This window comes from Pinus tabuliformis, chromosome 5_2 (assembly GCF_031772625.1).
Source record: "Pinus tabuliformis cultivar Carrire ecotype Pingquan chromosome 5_2, CPIR1, whole genome shotgun sequence".
In the NCBI taxonomy this organism is placed as follows: domain Eukaryota; kingdom Viridiplantae; phylum Streptophyta; class Pinopsida; order Pinales; family Pinaceae; genus Pinus; species Pinus tabuliformis.
The window spans coordinates 16260862-16284341 of NC_142306.1; positions in this window are offsets into that span (position 1 = coordinate 16260862).

Sequence of the window (23480 nt, forward strand, 5' to 3'; positions counted from 1 at the left end):
TTATTGATGAATTACTGGATGAATTGCATGGATCAATTTACTTCACCAAGTTGGATCTTCGTTCGGGATATCATCAAATCAGAATGAAGATTGAAGACATTCCAAAAACGGCATTTAGAACTCATGAGGGTCATTATGAATTTTTGGTCATGCCTTTTGGCCTTACCAATGCACCTTCAACATTTCAAGGTTTGATGAATTCAATTTTCAAACCATTCCTTAGAAAATTTGTGTTAGTATTTTCTGATGATATACTAATCTACAGCAAGTCTTGGAAGGATCATGTTGAACATGTTGACAGGGTGCTACAACTATTGGAGGAGAAACAATTATATGCAAAAAGATCCAAATGTTTCTTTGGAGTCCAGGAGGTGGAATATTTGGGTCATATTGTATCTCATGAAGGAGTTAAGGTAGACCCTAACAAAATTAAAGCCATTAAGGAATGGAAAATCCCCACATCCATAAAGCATCTGCGAGGATTTCTTGGGTTGACAGGGTATTATCGCAAGTTTGTTAAGAATTATGGGAGAATAGCAGCACCTCTAACAACATTATTGAAGAAAGATTCATTTTCATGGACTCCGGAAGCAACAAAGGCCTTTGAACATCTTAAAGAGGCAATGTGCCAAGCACCGGTCTTAGCTACACCGGACTTCACAAAAACCTTTATTGTGGAATGTGATGCTTCAGGAAATGGAATTGGTGCTGTTCTAATGCAAGATGAAAGACCCATTGCTTTTGAAAGTCGTCCAATCAAGGGAAAGTTTTTAAGCAAAGCTATTTATGAGAAGGAAATGTTGGCAATACTCCATGCACTTAAGAAATGGCGACCCTACCTAATGGGAAGACACTTCAAGGTAAAAACGGATCATGATAGCCTTAAATACTTTTTAGAACAAAGATTATCCTCTGAAGAGCAACAAAAGTGGGTCACAAAGATGTTGGGTTATGACTTTGAAATCATCTACAAAAAAGGGAAGCAAAATGTGGTGGCAGATGCACTCTCAAGAAAGGATGAGGATGTGGAAGCATTGTTGTGTGCCATTTCTATTATCCAACCAGATTGGATTAGCGAAGCAAGGGAGGAATGGAAGAATGACGAAGAAGTGTGGGCACTTATTCGAAAGCTACAACAAGATTCCAGTACTTCTGATACATTTAGCTGGAAAAATGATTCGTTATGGTACAAAGATCGCTTATACCTCTGTAAGAATTCCCAACTAAAACAAAAGATTCTTATGGAATTGCACACCTCTCCCTTAGGAGGGCACTCAGGATTTTTAAAAACTTACCACAGGGTTAAGAAGGAATTTTTTTGGGATGGCCTTAAATCAGATATTCAAAAGTTTGTGGCGGAATGTTTGGTTTGCCAGCAAAATAAAGTTGAAACAATTAAGACGCCGGGTCTATTACAACCTTTATCCATTCCAAGCCAACGTTGGGAGGAGGTTTCAATGGATTTTATCACAGGTTTACCCAAGTCTGAGGGAAAGAGTGTCATCATGGTGGTAGTTGACAGACTTACCAAGTATGCACACTTTTGTGCATTATCACATCCATTTAAAGCCAGTACAGTTTCTACTGCATTTATGGAAACAGTTCAAAAGCTACATGGAAACCCAAAGATTATTGTAAGTGACAGAGATCCCATTTTCACTGGAAATTTTTGGACAGAATTATTTTCTTGTCTTGGTACTCAGTTAGCTCATAGCTCATCTTATCATCCTCAATCTGATGGGCAAACTGAGATAGTAAACAAATGTTTGGAAGGATATCTTCGTTGCTTTGTATCTGATAAGCAGACACAATGGGTCAAATGGTTGCCTCTGGCTGAATGGTGGTATAACACTTCCTTCCATACAGCAACAAAAATGACCCCATTTATGGCACTTTATGGGTATCAACCACCATCCATCACATCATATTTAAGAGAAAATTCTAAGGTTCAGGCAGTGGAACATCACATCGAACATCAACAACAAGTCCTCCAACTCTTAAAGGATAACCTCGTGTTGGCACAAAATAGAATGAAACAACAGGCAGATCAACATCGCAGTGAAAGAAGTTTTGATGTAGGTGATTGGGTATTCCTACGGCTACAACCATATAAGAAAATGTCCCTAAAGCAAGCTAAGAAGGATAATAAATTATCACCAAAGTATTATGGTCCGTACAAGGTGTTGCAAAAGATTGGTACTATGGCATACAAATTGGAGCTTCCTGCAGCTTCTCGATTGCACCCAGTCTTCCATGTTTCATGTTTAAAGAAGGTTATAGGTGACAAGCTCCCAATTCAAACAATATTGCCAGAACTTGATGAGGAAGGAAAAATTATATTGGAACCGGAAGCAGTCATAGAAACAAGAACTCGACAGCTACGAAATCGATCAATTTCAGAGTATCTTATCAAGTGGAAGAACTTATCCGCTGAAGATTCCACATGGGAGGATGAGAATTTTATGCAGAAGTATCCAGAACTACTCAAGCGTTGAGGACAACACTTTTTTGAAGGAGAGGGGCATGTTGGGTCCCTATAATACTAGTGATTACCCCATTAATATTGTAGTTATACCCCTTATTTATATTGTTGTGCCCCTATTACCCCCCATATTGTTATTTCTGTGCCCCATAGAAGCCCCCTATTGTTATTTGTGTGGCTTTATATTATTATTGTTAGGTCGGCTGGATTATATTGTGACTCCTTAGACTCCTATATATAGAAAGGAGGTTTTGTCATTTGTATCATCCAAGAATTGTTCATTTATGTAATGTAAAGGAGGTTGCCCCCTCGAAGAGGCTGAATTCTAAGGCGTTGATCTATCTTTTCTATCTTTTCTTGAGTTGGTTTCATAACAGCCAATGCCTCTGATAATTCTTTTTGCTTTTGGATTGCGCTTTGGTCGATTCTTTGTTTTTCTGCCTGCAATTGCTGAGTTAGTTGACTGTTTAATTGTTGTTGTGTCAACAATTGCTGCTCTGCTTGCTCCGCTTTCCGCTGTGCTTCGATCAGCTGTGCCTGTAACAAGAAAAGCTCCTGGTCCTTTGTTTTCAGCAAAAGACTCACCTCCGATGCCTTATCTATTGTCGCTGCTGAATAGGCTCCAACATATTGTGACAATTTTGTCAGGTCATCGGAGGGGTCAAATTCCTCCTTCCAAACCACATTGCCCGTGACCGTCTGCTCTGGGAAAAGGGAAGGTTGATCGGTCCTTCTTCTCTTCCTCTGTCGCTTTACTACAGCTTTATGTCTTGGGCTGTAGAAGACATCCAAGGGAGGAATCTCTTCTACCTGCAAAATGATTTGGTCGGAGGGATCTTTTGGTATTACCTCTACTTCTTTTGAAATGGGTGGGCCGCTGGTTCCACTTAGAACCTGTGTTGAAGTGGTTTCCTGAGTGTCTGTTGTCTTTGAAGTGTCAGTGTCCTTTGAACATTCCAAGCCACTGATATTAGAATCAAATTGCTGCCATTCCTGGAGCAATTTTGGATCAATATGAGTATCCACGTTTACTTCAGTGGTGGTCTGTTTCTGCCCCTTTATCTGGGTCTCCTCCTGCACTTTCTCCCGTTCTTTCTTCTGATTTTCCTCCTGTGGCTTCTCCTGTTCTATTTTTGTAACCGGAGGCTCCTTTGGCTGTTGCCGTTCAGGCTCGCTTGTCGAAGTTGTTGGGGTTGTTGCTAATAGATCTAGAGGCAGAGTTTGCAACCTCTGTTCTCTAAGTTTATTAAATTCAACCAACCCTTCATCGTGATATTTCATTCTAGCCAATGCTTTAACCTGCATTATTGACTCAGCGGAGGAGAACAGGTCATCAAACATATCCTCTTTATGATCAAATTTTGACAATTTGGCCTGCTCTAGTGCATTATAGGCAACTTTGTTTGGGTCAAATTGCCTATTAGGGAGAGTTGCTAGAGTTAATGATTTAATCTTTGTAGCTTCGTTTTCTGCATGTTTAAGATCATGCAAGGTATAGACACCGCATCTAAAAGGAAAAGGGGGCCAGCCCTGCTTTTTATTCTTCTTGAGGGTCTGTGTAACACTCTCCGCAATGATCTGGTAAGCGATTTCCCTTGCCAGTAGTTTATCAGGTATGTATAAAGGGAGGACATGAGGTTCGGCTTGACTACCAAAAATTCTTATATAAGTGAACTTCTCCTCCCCGAACCATCTACCTACTGAGGTTAAATCAATTCCGGCTTGATAAGAAATCTTTGGAGCGGGTTTATCAAAAATAGAATAATGAACGGGTAACATAAAGCCATTGCAGACTTGGTACAAATGGTGCTTATAAGAGGATTTCCATAATTTTTGATGGTATATGTGAATAGGCATGGGGTCTTGTGGCTTCCACCTCCAGCCGAGCACAGGAAATTCAGAATTAAAACACAAGGTATCTAAGATATAGGCACTGTAATAGAATGGGGGAATTATCCTTTCAGAAATGCGGGTCTTACTCCTAAAGTCAAGAAGAGCTGTGGCTAGTTTATCTGAGAGGATAGTGGCCCAATCCATTATTACACTGTTGCATGCTGCTTCCATTAGGGGAACCATTTCTATAGTGAAATTAGCAGAGTCATGCAATCCCCATAATCTACACATCATTATTCCAGCGTAGCAATAAGGAGAAGCTAGGGAATCAACCGAGTACTTACCGGAAGATTCATGTTTGTGCTTTGCCGGATTTTGTCTCCAATCCCGGATGGGTTCAGATTCAACTTCGTTCTCACTTCGGAATTTTTCCAGGAACGCCTTATTGTATTTCTTCTCTGGCTCAGGCAAATGATACATTTGCCTTAAATCATCAGCCCTGAATGACCCGAAAATTCTCCCGTTTCTGGTGCTGAAGGTTCTATCCAGGACTGGGATTTCCTCAATTGCCCATCGCACTACATCAGTATATGGGAGAATTTGTTCCCTAGCTGCTATCCGATGAAGGAAAGATTCAGCTAGGTCCTTTAGAGTACCATCCGATTTTCGAGTTAAATCTACAGTGGCTTGTACTATTGTTGCTGCTGGTTCTTCGGCTTCAATCAGGTTGTAGGTACCTTGCCAAGTAGTTCTGACGAGACCCGAACATGTAGTATCAGATATCAATCCCTTCTTTTTGTTTGAGGGATCAGCGACCGCTTGTCCAGTGGCTGGCGCAACGGAAGGGCCCGTGGTTTTCTTAGATTTCTTCCCCATTTTGCTTGAGCTTTCTTCTTTGGATGAATTCTGCACAGAAGCGAAAATACACGTAACACAGAGAATTGGCAATGAAAACTCCAGTATGGTGAGATATATTGATCAATGCGTGATGAGAGAAAACTTTTATAATGGCCTGCGGATACAATCCATGGGAGATTTTAGGACTTACAATTATATTAAATGGCCGTTTAAAACCTGCCAATCTTTAAATGCCCATTATATCATTAATCGGCCGAATGATTCGTTTAAGCGTGCTATAGATGTTTTTGGCGGTTGAGCGCAGGTGAATCATTATTCGACAGATCCAGCTTTTAATATGAATTGATCGTTATATCCCTCCATTTTAATGGCTTTTCTGAAATCTGCGCTTTATCGCAATCGGGCGTCGGGAAGGCTTAACTTCTTATATTGACACTTTTCAAAACTCCGATCGCCGATAGCGATATCGCATCGCATCGGGAGTATTGGCATTTCATAAACATATGGATAGTATACCGCCGATCGCCGATAGCGAAATCACATCACATCGGGGTGAATGGGCATTACAATGTGCATAGATAGTGTATCGCCGATTGCCGATTGCGATATCGCATCGGGGGTATGGACTGGGGCGCTCTTAAAATGTGCATAGAGTATTGCCGATAGCCGATAGCGAAATCGCATCGGCGGAAACCAATGTGCCATTTACTTATGCTCCTTATGTCATTGCGATATGCGATCTTGCGATCGCTTTATCGCAATGATAAAAGAATGATTTATGGGTTTTTAAAAAAGGTTTTTTTTTATAATGTTTTCCTGTGGTTTTCGGACCTTTTTTTAAATAATACGATATTGATACCAATTAAAATCTAAAGGGACCCATTTCACATGATAGTTTTGTGAATAAAAATAATATGAAATGGGGGGTTGTTGTAGAGGACAATAAGACCCTGCTATTCACTCAATTAAAATCAATTAACTATTTTAGATAAATAAACATCCTTTCATTCTAATTGGAAAGTGTTAAAGTTTAAGCACTTGTTTTCAAGTTGTTCATAACATTGGTCATCCAAAAACTTTAAAACAAACAAAACATTTTAGATTCTATGGCATGATTAATTAATCTAGAATCATCTTAGAGGACAACAGAGCACAAGATCTTTTCCAAACTTAGCAAATGTGAATTCTTCTAGTCATTTGTTCAGTATTTAGGACAGATAGTTTCCAAGGAAAGAGTGGTAATAGAACCAAAGAAGATTAAATGCATTATGGAGTTGCCTAGTCCTTAGAATGTGAAAGCATTAAGATCCTTCATGGGATTGGTCGTTTATTACCGAAGGTTTATTTGGAATATCTCTAAAATTTGGATCCAATCACAACGTTGCAAAATAAAGGAATTAAATTCCAATAGCCAATAGAATATGTGGTGAACTTTGAGAAAATAAAATATTTTCTCACACATGCATTGATATTGAAGATAGTAGATCCAAAAAAATATTTGGTAGTTTGTACGGATTATTGCAAGGAAGGGCTTGTGGATTCCTTATGCAAGAGGGATAGGTAATTTTTTACGAGTCAGGGAAGATGAATGAACATGAGTGAAACTATGTCACGCATGCCTTGGAATTAGCAGATACAGCGAATGCATTAAAAATGTAGACGCAATATATCCTTGGAAGGAACTTTTTGAGGATTGAGATATATATTTGATCAACCCAAGCTGAATGCAAGATAGGTAACGTGACTAGCCCTGATTAGTGAATTTTATTTTGAAATCAAGTACATCAAAGGCAAGGAAAACAAAGTAGTTGATGCACTGTAGTAGGAGGCCACAAGTAGTTCATGTGATAGCCATTAACATTTGTGAGTTTGAAATTACAAAAAAGATTAAGGAAGCAATGCATAAGGATAAACACTACCAGTAAGTGAGAGAATGCTTGTAGTGAGAACCAGAGTGGGAATTGAGTAAGAAATACTCCCTCATGGAGGATGGCATGTTGAAATTTAAAGGTGGGTGGTATATACCTTGCATGGGAAAATTTCATAAAATACCATATTTTGGTCATTAGAAGATGTTAAAAACTATGAAAAAGATATCTTATTGGCCATGTATTAAAAAAAAACACAACTGAATATATTTATATATTCTTGGAGTGCCAACAAGTAAAATGGAATGTAAGCATCCAACAGGATTGTTGCAACCAATCCCCATTCTTGAATGGAAGTGGGAGTTCATTTCTATGGACTTCGTCACTAGGTTGATAAGAACATCTAGGCAACATGATGCCATAATGGTGGTGGTAGATAAGCTGAGCAATATGACTTACTTCACAACTATTAAATCCACTTACAAGGCAATTGATATTGCTCATATTTTTATGAAAGAGATATTTAAGTTGCATCGTATACCCAAGAATAACATTTTGGATCGGGATGCCAAATTTATCTTGAAATTTTTGAAAGTGTTTTTTTCTTGTTTTGGGACAGAATTAGCTTTCAATACATCATACCATTCTCAAATAGATGGATAAAATGAAATATTTAATAGGGTGTTGGATAACATGCTCAGAATGTATGGCATGCATCAACCTAAAAGGTGGGAAGAGTTTCTTCCTTTTCTAGAATTTTCCTACACAATGGTTACCAAGAATCATTAAAAATGAGTCCTTTCGAGGCTTTGTATGACAGGAAGTGCAACACACCCATTAATTGGAATGATCCATTGGCCAAGGTATTTCTTGGACATGATATGCTAAAGGAAATGGAATAGGAAATAGTTGTTATCAGGAAGAATTTAAAAATAGGTAAAGATAGGCAAAATAATTCGGCAAATCAACAAAGAATGCACAAAGAGTTATGAGTGGGGGAACACGTTTACCTTTGTATGAGGCCAAGGAAAAGTTCATTGAAATTAGGTCTTGTGCAATGCTAGCACCCAGATTTTGTGGGCCTTTTCAGATTATCAAAAGAATGGGGCCAGTGGCCTATATATTATCCTTGCCACCCAAAGTGAAGGCACATAATGTTTTCCATATTTTTTGGTCAAACAATATGTGCATGATGTTAATCATGTCATTGATTGGTATGTGATACCGGTGGAATCCGAGGGACAATTACAAGCAGAACCATAGTGAATTTTGGATAAGAGGTAGATCACACTCTGGAATCAAGTAATCAAGCAGGTCAAAGTGAAATGGAAGAAATTTGGACCAAGCGAATCCACTTGGGAAATGGATGACCAAATGAGGGTATCGTACCCATTTTTGTTTGTTGCATAATAAAATGTAAATGTAAATATAGACGTGTATATAAATCTCACTGTAAATTATGTACTCAAATGTAGAACACTGAGGACAATGTCCCTCTAAGTGGGTGGCGTCTATAACAACCCTTTGTCACCCTTCATGTAAATATTATTGTATGAACTATTTACATAAACTATTGTAAATTATAAATTATGACTATTAGGACATGTATTCAAGGCTCGAGAATATAAGTTTCTTGTGAAATAGCCAAAATTTGAATTCTACATTTAAGTGCCACCCATATCCCTCTTAATATTAAAGGAAAGCTAGTACATGAAATAAAAATGTATATGGGAAAGAAGACAAGCAATCTTGCCCTCGCGGGACATGTTGGATTCAGTCAACATGCAATAGAATATGGGAAAAGGAAAAGAGAATGATAGTAGGGGGCAGTAGACACAAATAAGATAAGGTTATCGAGGAGTCAATTGGAAGCACAAAGACGCAAATGGGAAAAGAGGAAACACGGGAAAGAAAAATATAGGAAAAATCAAGGTGCTGGATTGAAGAGCACACAAGTGTGCATGGTTGAGGAAAGAAGTAAATGTTGTTGAGTATGTGGAGGCATAGGGGGTTTTGGATTCTTGTTGGGCTTAGAAGGTAGGACTACTATGATCTTTGGACTCTTGTTGTTATATTTTGCACGTGGATAAATTGAGTTTTGAATTCTTGTTGGGTTTAGTAGGTGGAACCATATTGTCCTCTAGATTCCTTTGTTGTTTTACCGAGTGGGTACTAATTTCTTTAGATTCGCCTAGTGTTATCAGGAGGGGACATGGTGTGCTATGGATTATTCTGGGTGTAATAGGTGAAGGCACTATGGGCCTTGGATTCCTAAAAGGGTGAACTAGGTGGAGATACTCTAGTCTCTAGAATCCTAGGGTAACTTTTTGGGTGGAGTGTTGTGTTCTTTGGACTTCCTGAAGTGTTGTTTGGATGGACACACTGTGTTCTTTGAAATTCTAGGTGTCAGGTGGAGTAATTGTGTACTCTAGATTCCCATGAGATTGTTAATTGGACTATTGCAAAAAACTCTTGAGAAATTCACTCATCAGGATTTGAACCTGGCTCAGGGGTGGTTGACTACAAGAAAGAACAACAATGTAGTTGGCCTATGGTTGGGAGGAGAGTTGAAGTCCCTCTCTAAGTTTCCATTCATTAACTAATAAGATATATTACTTTCTTGTATATTTGTGTGTACCTATTGAACTTTGAATGTTACGTATTGTTGTTATATGACAATGGGTGTATCAACATTGATTATGGATTAATATGTATCCCTTTGTATTTGCGATGAGATGTTTTCTGTGATTATTCTCATGGCATGAGGGACTTGTAGATCCATGTAGTTGTTGATATGATTCCTGATTTGCAAATATACTTGCATGATTATTGATGACTATTAAAGAATCTAGTTAAACTACTATGGTGTGTGAAATTCCATGGTTTGAGTGTTAGTGATTATCAAAGGGTATTTATGTTTGAGAATTTTGTTGTTTAAAGAGCTTAATATGGCTTGCTAAGAATTATCTTGGATTTCTGTTGTACATGGCTAATTATTTCTTTCTTTACTCATGGGAATATATGTAATAATGCATTACACACACACACACACATATGGATTTGGTAGAAAAGTTCAGAATCCTTCTATAGAGGGTCTGGTATTGTTGTGCCTAAAATAATAGAGCATTGTTGGCCATGGATTGATTTTTTATAATTTCTATTAGTAGTTGGATTCATATCTTTGTGAAATATGTTGCATCAATGATAAGCACTTGAATGAGATGTGCTTGACTTAAGGATATATACCTGTGATTTTGAATGTTTTATGTAGAGACAGGCTACTGGGAGAACCTTGGTTAAACCCATGAAAAACTTGAAGAAAATCCTAGAAATCATTCTAAAATAATAAATAAAGTATTTCCTTTTTATCTGGGCTGGATTCAGGCTACCTGAATATATCTAGGAATCTAGATATCTGGGAGAAATGGCGAGTGATATGTCTCAGCAGGACCAAATCTGGATGGGCCAGATATAATTGGAGAAGGGATGAGACAGGCGTATCTAGTGTGGGGTCCATCTTGGGAGCATGTTATAATTCTCAAGGCCAAATTCCATCATGACTCAGATTTCGACCAAAATCTAGGGTGGGTCCCATTAGTGGAAGAGTGGCACAGAGTATGAATTTATCGTGGATGGTAGATGCATATAGTGTTAGGTCCCTATAATACTAGTGTATTCCATTATTATTATTGTCATTGTAGCCCCTTATTTTTATTGTTGTTCCCATGTTGTCCCCATATTGTTATTATTGTGCCCCATAGAAGCCCACTATTGTTATTGTGCTGCCCTTACATTATTATTGTTATGTCGGCTTTGACTATATTGTGACCCCTTAGACTCCTACATATAGAAAGAAGGTTTTTTCATTTGTATCATCCAAGAATTGTTCATTTTTGTAATGTAAAGTAGGTTTCCCCCTCTAAGAGGCTGATTTTGAAGTCGTTTCTCTATATTTTCTTCTATTTTGTGAGTTGCTTGCATAACAATTGGTATCAGAGCTTTGGATTCTAGGGTTTCGCTGCTTCAAACAGGTCATCGTGGAATTTTCTCTATAACTTTTTTCTACGACATTTCAAAAGCTAAAATCCAAACCCATTTTAGCCACAATCTTGATGAACCTTGGGTCCAAATTTCAGATCTTGTCTCACTATATTTTTGGCAGATATGATCCAAGGAAGTTAGGGTTTTTATAGGCTCCCGAATTATATCTCAAACATGTTACCTAGGGAAAATCGTAATAACTTTTTCTTTGAGCATTAGATTTAAATTTAGTAAAAATTCACAGAATGAGGACAAATTTTAGTTTTTGTGTATCAGTTTCAGGTCTGAAGGTCAAAATAGTGACATGTGGCACTTCGTACAAGTTCGCTCTACTGAATCAGTCTATAATCAGGTCATTGTGGAAGATTTGGAATAACTCTTTCTTGGAGAATCCCATCGTGATAAGACTTGTGGAGTTGGAATGAGGACTTATAGGGCTACCATAGGATGCAATTTCAGACCTTGGAGATCCGAAATTACAAAGATACAACATATTCAATATCGAGCGCCTAGAAAGCCAAAAATGGTGTGTAGTCTTTTTGAAATTTTGCATAAGTTTGGTTTGAAAAATTAGTTTGAAAGAATTCAAAGGACATAGTGAAGCATAATTATCATTAATTTATGCCCCAAAGAAATAAAATGGAAACACCTAGTGAGCAACCTGAAATTTCTAGCATAACTCGTGAAGAAGAGGAAGAAATGCAACATGATATATCAAAATTACGAGACCAAGTGCAACAAATTTCACTCTCACAAAAAGCAACAGAATCTAATATGGATGGTTTAAATAAAGGCGTGGAAGCTAAGATGGATGGTTTAGGAGTAAACATTGAAGATTTGAAGAAAGGCATGGAAGGTTTGAAAGGAGGTTTGGCAAAGTTGCTACAAGAAATGCTTCTTAATGGCGAAAATGTAGTAGAGGAAACTCATGATGAGAACAAAAGAAATGTTAGTCATGATTTCATAGACTCTAACGTTGGATTGAAGACCCACCATGTTACAAGGATTGATATGAGGAAGTTTGATGGCAAGGATCCTGTAACATGGATACTACATATGGAGCAATATTTCGATTTTCATAATGGGAAAAACACACAAAAGGTATGCATTGCGACTTTACATTTGGAACCCAATTAGTTTGTATGGTATCGATGGTTTTTCTCTCGTAAAAAAAATGTCACTTGGGCAATTTTTACGGAAGAAATGATAGCACATTATGAGGATACAAAAAGTAACGCCTTTTTTAGCCAATTGATAAATCCCAAACAAAAAGGTTCAATGGTGGACCACATTGAGGACTTCCAAAAATTGAATATAAGGGTAAAAGATATTCCATAGGAGCATAGGATTAATGTGTTCATAGGGACATTAAAGGATAACATCCGACATGAGGCTCGCCTTTGGGAACCTGATTCATTGGAGAAGGCATTCAAGTTGGCAAGAAAAATGAAAGCAAAATTATGGCAACAAGGAAGCCTACTAATCACAACTATAAAGATGGAAGTGTTGTTGCTCCTAGCCTTCCACAACCTACAAGGTTGACACCACAACAATTAGAAGAAAAAAGAGCAAAAGGGCTTTGTTACAGTTGTGATAGAAAATACACTAAAGGTCATAAGTGTGCTGAGAAGAAATTATTTTACATAGATTGTGAAGAGGAAGAAGAAAAGCAACAAGAAACATCAAAAGAAGAGGAGACACACCAGGAATAAAGCCTAGAGAAAGAAGAAATGAATCCGACCATATCTTGTAATGAATTGGTCGGAATAACCACTCCTCAAACTATCAAGATAGTAGGACATATCAAGAAGAAAAAGGTAATAGTGTTGATTGATTCGGGCAGTACCCATAATTTTATTCATTGTAAGATAGCGAAGGAATTGAATTTCTTCCTATGTCCAGCACGAGAGTGTCGAGTGATGGTTGCAAATGGAATAACCATAAATTTATCAAGAAAGTGCCATAATATCAAGCTATCCATGGGAGAATATGTGTTGAATAGTCCAATGATTTCCATTCCAATGGGTGGTGCTGATGTTGTACTAGGAGTCCAATGGCTACATTATTTGGGTGTCAATTGAAAATTCAGTGTTGAAACCGCCCAAAATACTATCGATCCAATATTCAATAGACCTTGCAACCTTATAATCAGACTCTTCAATATGCTTGATCAGTTCAAGTGTCCACACAATAGGATCATCATGTTTCCAAGTAGGTTCGTTGTCCATTAACTTTGAAAGTCACTCATGTAGTTCATTGGGGAATGATGTGAAAAGGATCTTGTGCTCTTCTGTATAGAGATATATCTGTAACCAACTCTATTTTGACCAGTGTGGATTCCAATTTTCCTCAGCTGCAAACTTGTGCTATTTCCGATCTATCCACTTCTTGATTTCTTTCTTAGCTGGTATCATGGACGCCACATCACACATCCCTCAGATAGATCTTGGTCCCAGAAACAGAACCATTTGTTGGCTTGAGGGGGCTTGGACCCAAGTTCAAAGTTAGCTACCCTAACCAAAAATACACTACTGGCCCTTTTAGCAACAGTCTGCTTAGCGCAGAATGTAGTCTCACCCGAGGTAGTATTAGGGGATGATAGAACCAAGTTTCTATATCCATAAGGCTATGTGATGTAGCACCAAGGTGTTTCTTTAATCTAGGGACCGATTTGACCTTTGCGAACCCTTATCATCAGAATCACAGGCTTAAATTGATTTCCACTTAATTAGATCTATTAGCTTCTCCTAATTGTTCTAACATGCATAAGTTAACATACAGAGCCCCACGGGGGTAGGCGAGTTGGTAATCACACTGCGGTGAAGTTCGTTAGAAAGGTAGGCACCATACTGAAGGTCACGAGTTCAATTCCCCCGGACTAACCTGACGTTGTAGAGAGGGGCGGGCGCAGCTCCCAGTGGTTATAGAGGTAGCAGTCAGAATCGACCCCGTGTAACGCGAGTCGTGAGGCTACCCCTATTACCGATTCCACTGTATACAAAAAAAAACATACAGAAGTAGATCTGAACCTTCGCGATGCACTTAAGATAATATTACAAAGAGTCGAATCGTAACTAAGCATAAAACATAAAAACATATAAATATACAGATAACACATAGATTTGCTTCAAATATTCTTTATTACTTCAGATCTTCAATAAATACACTTCTCCTAACCCTACGCACACAACTGCAGGGGTTCGTGCACTCAACTGCGGGCTTACCAAGGTCCCCATGCACTCAGCTGCAGGAGGCTTCCCCTTCGCCAGAATACATAATTACATACTCAAAATTTTATTTCAACACTTCATAAAAAACTCTCTAATGACTCCTAGATGACTCCCTTTTATATCTTTTACATTACATTACCATGGTCCACGAACCATGCGCAGAGCTCATTGGTTACTCAAACAGCCCATCCCGTTAGAAAATAAAGGGCTTTGACCTACCTAACAACCCCTTTGACTCTTAACATTATGTTCTATTCACACTTCGCTCCTCAAAATGTGGAGATTTTACAATATTACAAAAATTGACTCAAAACTTAGACAAAAATTAGACCTGGGGGTCCCCATCCCAACATTTCCTACATGCAACCACTTCTTTTTTTATAGTTAATATCCTTCATTTCAGCTGATGTTTCAATAATTGTCTTGTTTTGTAGTTTTGAATAAGCCTGAAGCTACTAAAGAGCATCATAACTCTAGTTTTCGTCCTCATTACAGTCGGTTCATTCTGCTGGCTATGCAAGAATGTTGAACATGGGAAAGCAACCTAAAAAGAAGCAATCGATGCAAAAGCTGCCTCAATGAGTTCTTCAAGAAGTAGATGATAAGAATATGAATAAATTTATGTTTTCATACACATTAATTAGTAAGACCAATGGTGATAGAGACAAGTTCTCTGTCAATTCCTATGAGACACCATTGTCTAGTAAGGGAGGGGATATGTGTACCAACGAGACCCTCAATGAGGAACTGACATAGAAACTCAAAGTAGATGAAATCTACACCCTATCATATGGGTAATTAGTGTAACATAATCTATGGAATGATTTCCATGATTAGGACCCCACGCATAGTGAAATATAAAAGAGTAGGTAGAAACCAGAAGGAAATCTTATATCCTTATAACTTAATTAATAAATTATCTTTGTTTTGTAATACTTTTATTAAATTATTTTAATTTTGTATATTTTTCTTCCTTTCTTAATTGTTTTACCTCTAATCTTATACGTTTTCATACAAAATGTGTTTTGATATCCAACTTTTATATTAATTTGAATTAGTATATAAATCTTCTTACAAATTTTAAACCCATCAATTAAAACAATCATAATGCACAATCCCTTTATTTTATTTTTATTTTTTTGAACAATATGACAATCACGATTTAAATACTTCACTTTTTTAAATACTAATTAAGATGAAGAGTAAGAGACAAGAGCTTTGCTTTCCATCACTAAATACTAATTACGAGACAAGGGATTTGCATTCCATCACTAAATAGAACCCTTCTATAGAACAATGTATTAACAAAGGATCTCATAATTAAAGCTAAATATTTTATATATTCCTTCAATATTTCTTTGAATATATGCCTTCTTCTTACTGAAGTTAAATTGACAAAAATAAATATATTATTTTATAGAGTGGCTTGGAATATTATACTTAAAAATCCAAAAAAAGTTTACCTTGCTTTAATCATAACTGTTTTTCCCATTTATCTTATTTAATGGAAAACCATGTTTAATACATCTTTATGAGGAAGCATAATGTAAGGCTAAACACATTGCTTATAATGTAAAATGATCATCCAAAAGAGTAGTGTAGTTTCAGATGACAATTTCAAAATAATATATGCGACAACATATTCTTTATCCATTAAGATATAGGAAAACTATTCGATACAAATTAAAGTGATTTCAAATGAGCAATAAATAAGTTATTTGATATAGGAATTTTTTTTCTTGTTTTTGTCCATATCGTTATCAAGAAAACATCTTGTTTTATTTACGCACCTAAAGGTCTTACCATTTTCACAAAAGCGACAACCTTTACATTTGGGAATCCTCTAACTTAGCCCCTATAGTGCTATGATTAAAAGTTAGTTTTTTTAGTAAATGAATATTTTTTTAGTGCACATTTAATTTTCCATTTAGTTTTTATTTTGAGGTTCTGTAATCAACAAGGTTGGGTTCTTACTCTTGTGATTCATGAAATCAATTTTGATCAAAATAACTATAACATCCAACATATTAAAGTTGTCTCTCTCAACAAAAAGGAGTTATCTAGAGGATTTGTGATGAGAATCAGAGGAGTAAAATTATCTTAGAGACAACACAAATAAAAGAAAAACCAAAGCTTCATAGACAACATAATTTAAATTCATAGAGACAAATATTATAAACACTAAGACATTAACATTGGAGAACAAAAATTCACAAGATTTACATTACATTATAGGCCTTTCCTTGCTTGGATTGCTCAGGCTGAGTCAAAATACATATTTTTAGATGATGGGCAAATCTCGCGAATTCTTTGAATGTTTTTTTCATAATTGCACAGTGAAATTAGAAGTCAATGGACGATGGATTGTTGCCGACAGTCAGTGTGGTAGGATATGGAAGTGATTGTCAGTGTCAACGTTGGCGTCTTTGTTTGGATTCACATTATTCTCCCACTTGAAGCTGAATGAAGAATCGTGGATCAAGTCACAGCAAGTCCTACCATGCCTCTACATAACTTATGTTTATTTATTAGTAGAATCATAGTGAGCATATCAACATGGTTCTTATCTTTATGGATCTTTTCTAAGGATAATTGTCCTTCCTCCAACACATGTTGGTTCCAATGGTACCTTAAGTCAATGTGCTTGTTTTTTGAGTGAAATTGTTGGGTTTTTCACCACGTGAATGGTACTTTGAATATCACAATATAGCACATACTTGTCCTGATTTCTTCCTATCTCCCCTAGGAATCGCTGCATCGACAAAATCTCTTTACAAGATTATATCGCAGTTATTTACTCTACCTCTGTATTAGAGAGAGCTACTATTCCTTGTAGACTTAACACCCAAGATACTACTGCACCTGCAACTGTATATAAATAACCTGTAGTGTAATTTCTGGTGTCCATATCTCCAACCATATCTACATCTGTGAATTCTTCAAGCCTAATATCATTATGACCAAAAAATAAACAATAATGACTACCCTTGAGATACCTCAATCCATTTTACTGTTTTCCATTGTTGTTTGCCTAGATTGGCAAGGAACCTGCTCACTACTCCCACATAATTTGAAATGTCTGGTTGTGCGCATACGATGGCATACATCAAGCTGCTAATTGCTGAAGCATAAGGAATCTTGATCATTTCATCCTTCTCCTTGTAATCACTAGGACAAAACTAAGTATTCAAGTTGAAGTGGGCTACAAGGGGTGTACCAATTTGTTTGGCATCCTTCAAATGAAACTTGTCAAGCACCTTCTTGATATATTTTTCTTGTGACAACCACAACCTTTTGTTTTCTCTATCACACATAATCCTTATGCCCAATATATGTTGTGTTGGACCCGAATCCTTCATTTCAAATTTGTTGCTCAAATCTTTCTTCAACCTATTGATCATATTCTTATCATGCTTAACAATCAACATGTCATCCACATATAAAAATAATATAATATACTTTCATTGATCATACTTCTTGATATAGACACAATGATTTACTTCCAACATGTGAAAACTGTGTTCTAACATGAATGAACCAAATTTCTTATACCATTGCCGAGGTGCATGTTTCAACCCATAGAGGCTCTTCTTCAACCTACAAACTAGGTCTTATTTGCCTTTTTCTATGAAGCCTTCTGGCTGCTCTATATAAATTTCTTCCTCTAATTCACCATGAAGGAATTTCTTTTTTACATCTATCTATTCACATTCTAAGTCTATAAAAACAACAAGACCAAGAATGACTCGAATGTATGACATTTTGACAACATATGAGAAAATCTCAGTGAAGTCAATACCTTCTCTTTGGGAAAATCCCTTCACCACCAGCTTTGCTTTATACCTCTCCTTCTCTTCGTCACCTTCATGCTTAGTTCTATATACCCATTTGTTTTGTAAGGAATTCTACCTTTTAGGATATTTACCAATTCCCAAGTTTTATTTTCCAACAAAGATTTCATTTCTTCCTCCATTGCTTTCTTCCATTGTTTATTGTGCTCAACTTTACAAGCACCTGGTCCAGTCTGGTAGTAGCCAAGTAGTTGAGACTTCCTAGGAGTTGCATGTAGTTTGTCGCATCCTAAAATTCTTTTCCTTCAGTGGATGTGAGCTTTAAGTTTTGTTCCATTGGAGTAGTCAAAGGATTGCACTCAGCCATGTCAAACTTGTTCAACAGATCTCCAATGTACTTCTTCTGAGAGATGAATATAAACTTTGGATGTTGAGTTACTTCAATACCAAGATAGTAGTGAAAATAGCCCAAATATGTCATTTAAAAACCTTTCCTCAGTTCTTTCTTTATGGGTGTAACGTAGCTCTCATTTTTCCGTGTCATCATAAGATAATCTAAATACACCACAAGATATACAATTGTTTTTCCAACTTTCTTGACAAACAAAGTTGCATCATCAAGATCATAAGGTTTGAAATTGAGTTTTATAAGATTCAATGTTAACTTCTCATACCAGGATCATGGTGCTTGCTTGAGGCGATACAAGGATTTTACAAGATTGCATACTTTGTTTTCCTGACCCTTCACAAAAAATCCTTCTGGTTGGGACATAGAAACATTCTCTTTCATATCTCCATTCAAGAAAGCAATTTTTACATCCATTTCATGGACTTTCCAACGGTTCAGAGTTGCCAAGGTAAAGAGTGTCTGAATGGTAGCCCATTTTGTTGTGGGGGAAAAAGTCTCCTCATAGTAGACCCCTTCCTTCTGTGCAAAACCTTTTTCCACAAGCCTGGATTTATGCTTGTCAAGTGAGCCATATGATTTATACTTGTTCTTGAGGACCCACCTACAGCAAATTGGTTTGGTTCCCAATGGAGGATCAACCAACTTCCAGGTGACATTCTTTATCAAAGAATCATATTCTTTCTGCATTGCTTCTTTCCATTCATCATGAGAGGCATCTTATTTGAAGGAAGTTGGTTCAAAATCTGTAGACAAATTCAGTTCACACTTATAAGAAACATCCATATCAACAGTTGAATCAGGATTGTCTACATCACCTTCGTTCTATCTGGTTGAGCTTCTTGTTCCTGTATTTCCGACCTCATCGAGATGAACACTTTCAAGTGTCTTTGTCAGCCATTTTGGAGGCAATTTCTGAGATGGATAGGGCTGCTCGGTTGACTGGGATGGGGTTAAATCAAGTTTTAATCTCCCAATTATGTCAATCACATCACTCAAAGTGTCATCAGTGGTTGGAGCTTCATGTGGGGGAGAGAGTGCTTCAGAAGAAGATTCCACATATTGATCTAGTATAGGGACCCCCCCTTCAAGATGTGTAATCTCATTGTCAAACTTTTGAAAATACTTTTCATGTCTAAATCTATACAAGCGATCAAGTTTTCACTTAACAACATCCACGGTCTTGGAAGATTCAATAAAGATCACATCTCTAGATAATATAAACTTTTTATTTGTAGAAATTTCTCATTTCCTACCCCGGTTTTCAGTTTCTCCTTATTTCTCCCATATAGTTAAATGCCCTTTCCCATAACCATACATTTAACAAGCTGGAAAAAATAAATTTGTTGAAAACACAAATTCTGGAAATTTTACAGAATGCTGGAAATTGCCGAAATAAAAATCAGCAGTAATAAAGAGCCATTAAAACACATTTAAACACTGATATTTTTGGTCAATGTGACCCTGGAAAAACCCCCTACAACTCTTGGGGAAAACCAGTTTGAGAGCTCTTCTTTATTTCTGGAAAATGCCTTTTTACAGTAAGAGAAATATTCAGCAAAAATCAGCAAGCAAACTTTTACAACTTATCTTAGCCTTGCTGAAACTCAGCCTTGCTGAAACTCCGCCTTGCTGAAACTCCGCCCTGCTGAAACTCCGCTGTACAGACTTGCTGAAACTCCGCCCTGCTGAAACTCCGCTGCTGAAACTCCGCTCTGCTGAAACTCCGCTGCTGAAACTCCGCAGCTCACTGTCCAGAAATCTCCCTTGCTCTCTTGCTCTCCTTCTCTCAATCTTCTCATGAAAGAATTAATGACCTTTTCCTCCTTTTCCTCCTTTAATCTAACCCCAAGTGACTTTTGGGTGATCCCTAAATCCAATGGCTGAAATAGATTGAGATCTAAGGTTGAGATTAAATGCTCATTTAAATCTCACTTTTTATTTTTTAATTCACCCCACTTTAATAAATACCCACTTAGTCATTTATTTCCAAAGCCACTTTTCCTTTCTAATTTTTCATTGACTTTATAAAAGTCACTTTAAAATTAGACTTAGTAACTTTATCACTTAAAGTCACTTTTAATTTAGATTTAACTTTATAAAATTATAAAGTCACTTTAGGAGAAAAATTAAATTCTTTTGGAGACTTTTCCCTAGGCCAAAGATCAAAGCCTAAGGGAACCACCTGTTCTCCGGTACCAAATTTCAACACTCCCTCTTACCGAGGAAGGTGTTCCTCACCACACCCATCTTGTCTCTGAAGTAGACATGCTTGCCCCGTGGTAAGGCTTTGGTAAGAATATCTGAAACCTGCTCATCAGTGGAAATATACTCAAGCTTCACAGCTCCCTTCTGAACATAGTCTCTGATGAAATGATATCTGATCCCGATATGCTTTGACCTGTCATGAAATACTAGATTCTCCGTGAGTTTAATGCAACTTTGATTATCACAGTAAATCACTGAAGGTCTCAACGGTTGACCAAATAAGCCAAACAACATCTTGCAAAGCCAGATAGCCTCACAACTAGCTAGACTGGCTGCCATATACTCTGCTTCCGCTGAACTCAGTGCTACTGACTACTGCTTCCGGCTGAACCATGACACTACTGCTGAACCCAACCCAAAATAGCACCCTGAAGTGCTCTTCCTATCAGAAGCACAACTTTCCCAATCAGAATCAGTGTATCCTGCCAATCTCACTCCATCTCCTTGCCTGTAGTCCAGACCATAATCCACTGTCCCCTGCAAGTACCGCAAAATGTGTTTTGCAGCCACCTAGTGAACCTTCCTAATCTCACACATAAACTGACTCATCGTGTTGACTGCAAAACAGATATCTGGTCTAGTGTTGACCAAATACATCAAGGAACCAATCAGCTGCCTGTACAATGTGGGATCCACCAACTCGGAATCCGAAGCATGAAGCTTCTTCCAGTTGGTGATCATCGGTGTCGACATGGGTCTACAATCCTCCATGTGGAATCTGCTAAGGATGTCCACAATATACTTCCCCTGCCCCAGGAAGAAATGCCCCTCCTCCTGCCACACCTCCAAGCCCAAAAAGTAATGCATCAAGCCGATGTCCTTCATCTCAAACTCCGTCGCAAGATCTCTCTTGCAGTGCTCTATGAGTCTCTCTGCACCTGTAATGACCAAGTCATCCACATACAGCACCAGAATGAGAGGCTCCTCACCAATCGCAATAAAGTAAAGGTTCAGATCTGCCTCACTCTTTGTGAAACCCATCCCCTGCAAATATGTATCTATCCTGGAGTACCAAGCTCTGGGAGCTTGCTTTAGGCCATAAAGGGCCTTCTTCAGTCTGCACACATGGGACTCCTTCCCATGCACCTCAAAGCCCTGTGGCTGCTCAATGTACACCTCCTCCTGTGTGAAGCCATTGAGAAATGCAGTCTTCACATCCATCTGGTGGATCTTCCAACCCATCTCTGCTGCTATCGATATAATGGAGCGGATCGAAGTATATCGAGCCACGGGAGCGAAGGTCTCCTCATAATCAACTCCCTCTACCTAGGAGAACCCTCTAGCCACAAACCTTGCTTTGAATTTCTCAATGCTTCCATCTGCAGCATGCTTTACCTTGTAAAGCCATCTGGAAGTAACCACGGATTTTCCCTTAGGCCTCGGCACCACCTCCCAAACATCATTCTTCATGATAGAAGAATACTCCTCCTGCATGGCCTCTCTCCAGACCTGCTGGCTAGCTGCCTCCTCATAGCTAGAAGGCTCAGAGTCAAGGATGCTAGTAACCATCGCCATATAGCTACAAAACCTCTCAGGTGGTCTACTCTCTCTGACAGGCCTCTTCGGCTCAGCAACAGATGAGGCATCTCTCAAGGTGTCCTGAAGCCACTTGGGCTTCCTCTTCCCTGAGCGCACTTCTCCCATCGGAGAATGAAACTCCTCCTCCTCATCATCATCAGGAGCCTGAACTCCTGACTGTCTGTCTGCTGTCCTCCTGCCTGCACCTGAACCTGTAGAAGCTGAGGTACCGTGTGAACTGTCCATCAGTGGACTCCCTAGTGAACTGCTCTGTGAACTGCTCTGCATGCTGCCTGGAGCACCACCCCTCTGGCTCGGTGAGCCACTGCTCACTGACGGACCTGACATCCTCATAGATGTACCTCCTGATCCTCCTGATCCTCTTGATCCCTGCCCACTGGATCCCTGCGACTAACTCAACTGCTGCTGAGGGTCTGGCTGATCTAGATACTCTAACTCCGGTGACCTCCTAAAGGCCCTGTCCTCCTCAAACTTCACATCCCGTCTGACAACAACTCTCCTCTGTGTAGGAATGTAAATCCAAAAGGCCTTTGAGGTCTCACTATAGCCCACAAAGATACCCTTCTCTGCGGTGCGCTCTAGTTTGGTCCTCTTCTCCTTGGGTATATAGGAGTATGTAATGCATCCAAAGATATGAAGATGACCAATATCAGGCTTCTTCCCAGAGAAATCCTCCTCCGGAGTCATGTGCCCCAAGGCACGATGCGAACTCCTGTTCTGCAAGTAAACAGCTGTGTTGCAGGCCTCTGCCCACAAGAACAATGACAACCCCTGATCATGTAACATGGCTTTGGCAGCCCCTATGATGGATCTGTTCTTCCTCTCTGCAACCCCGTTCTGCTGGGGGTTGTAAGGAACAGTGAACTCCCTCCTAATGCCTACCTCTGCACAATAGTCAACAAACTCTCCAAGGGTGTACTCTCCTCCATTTTCCGACCTTAGGGACTTGATCTTTCGACCTGTCTGTGTCTCCACAAGAGCTCCAAACTCCTGAAACCGCTTGAAGACCTCACTCTTGGTCTTCAAAAAATAAATTCAGGTCCTCCTGGAGTGATCATCAATGAATAAAACATAGTACTCATATCCACTCAAGGAAACATGAGACATCCGACCGCTCACATCGGAATGAATCAAATCAAGTATCCCAGTCACTCTGCTGTCACT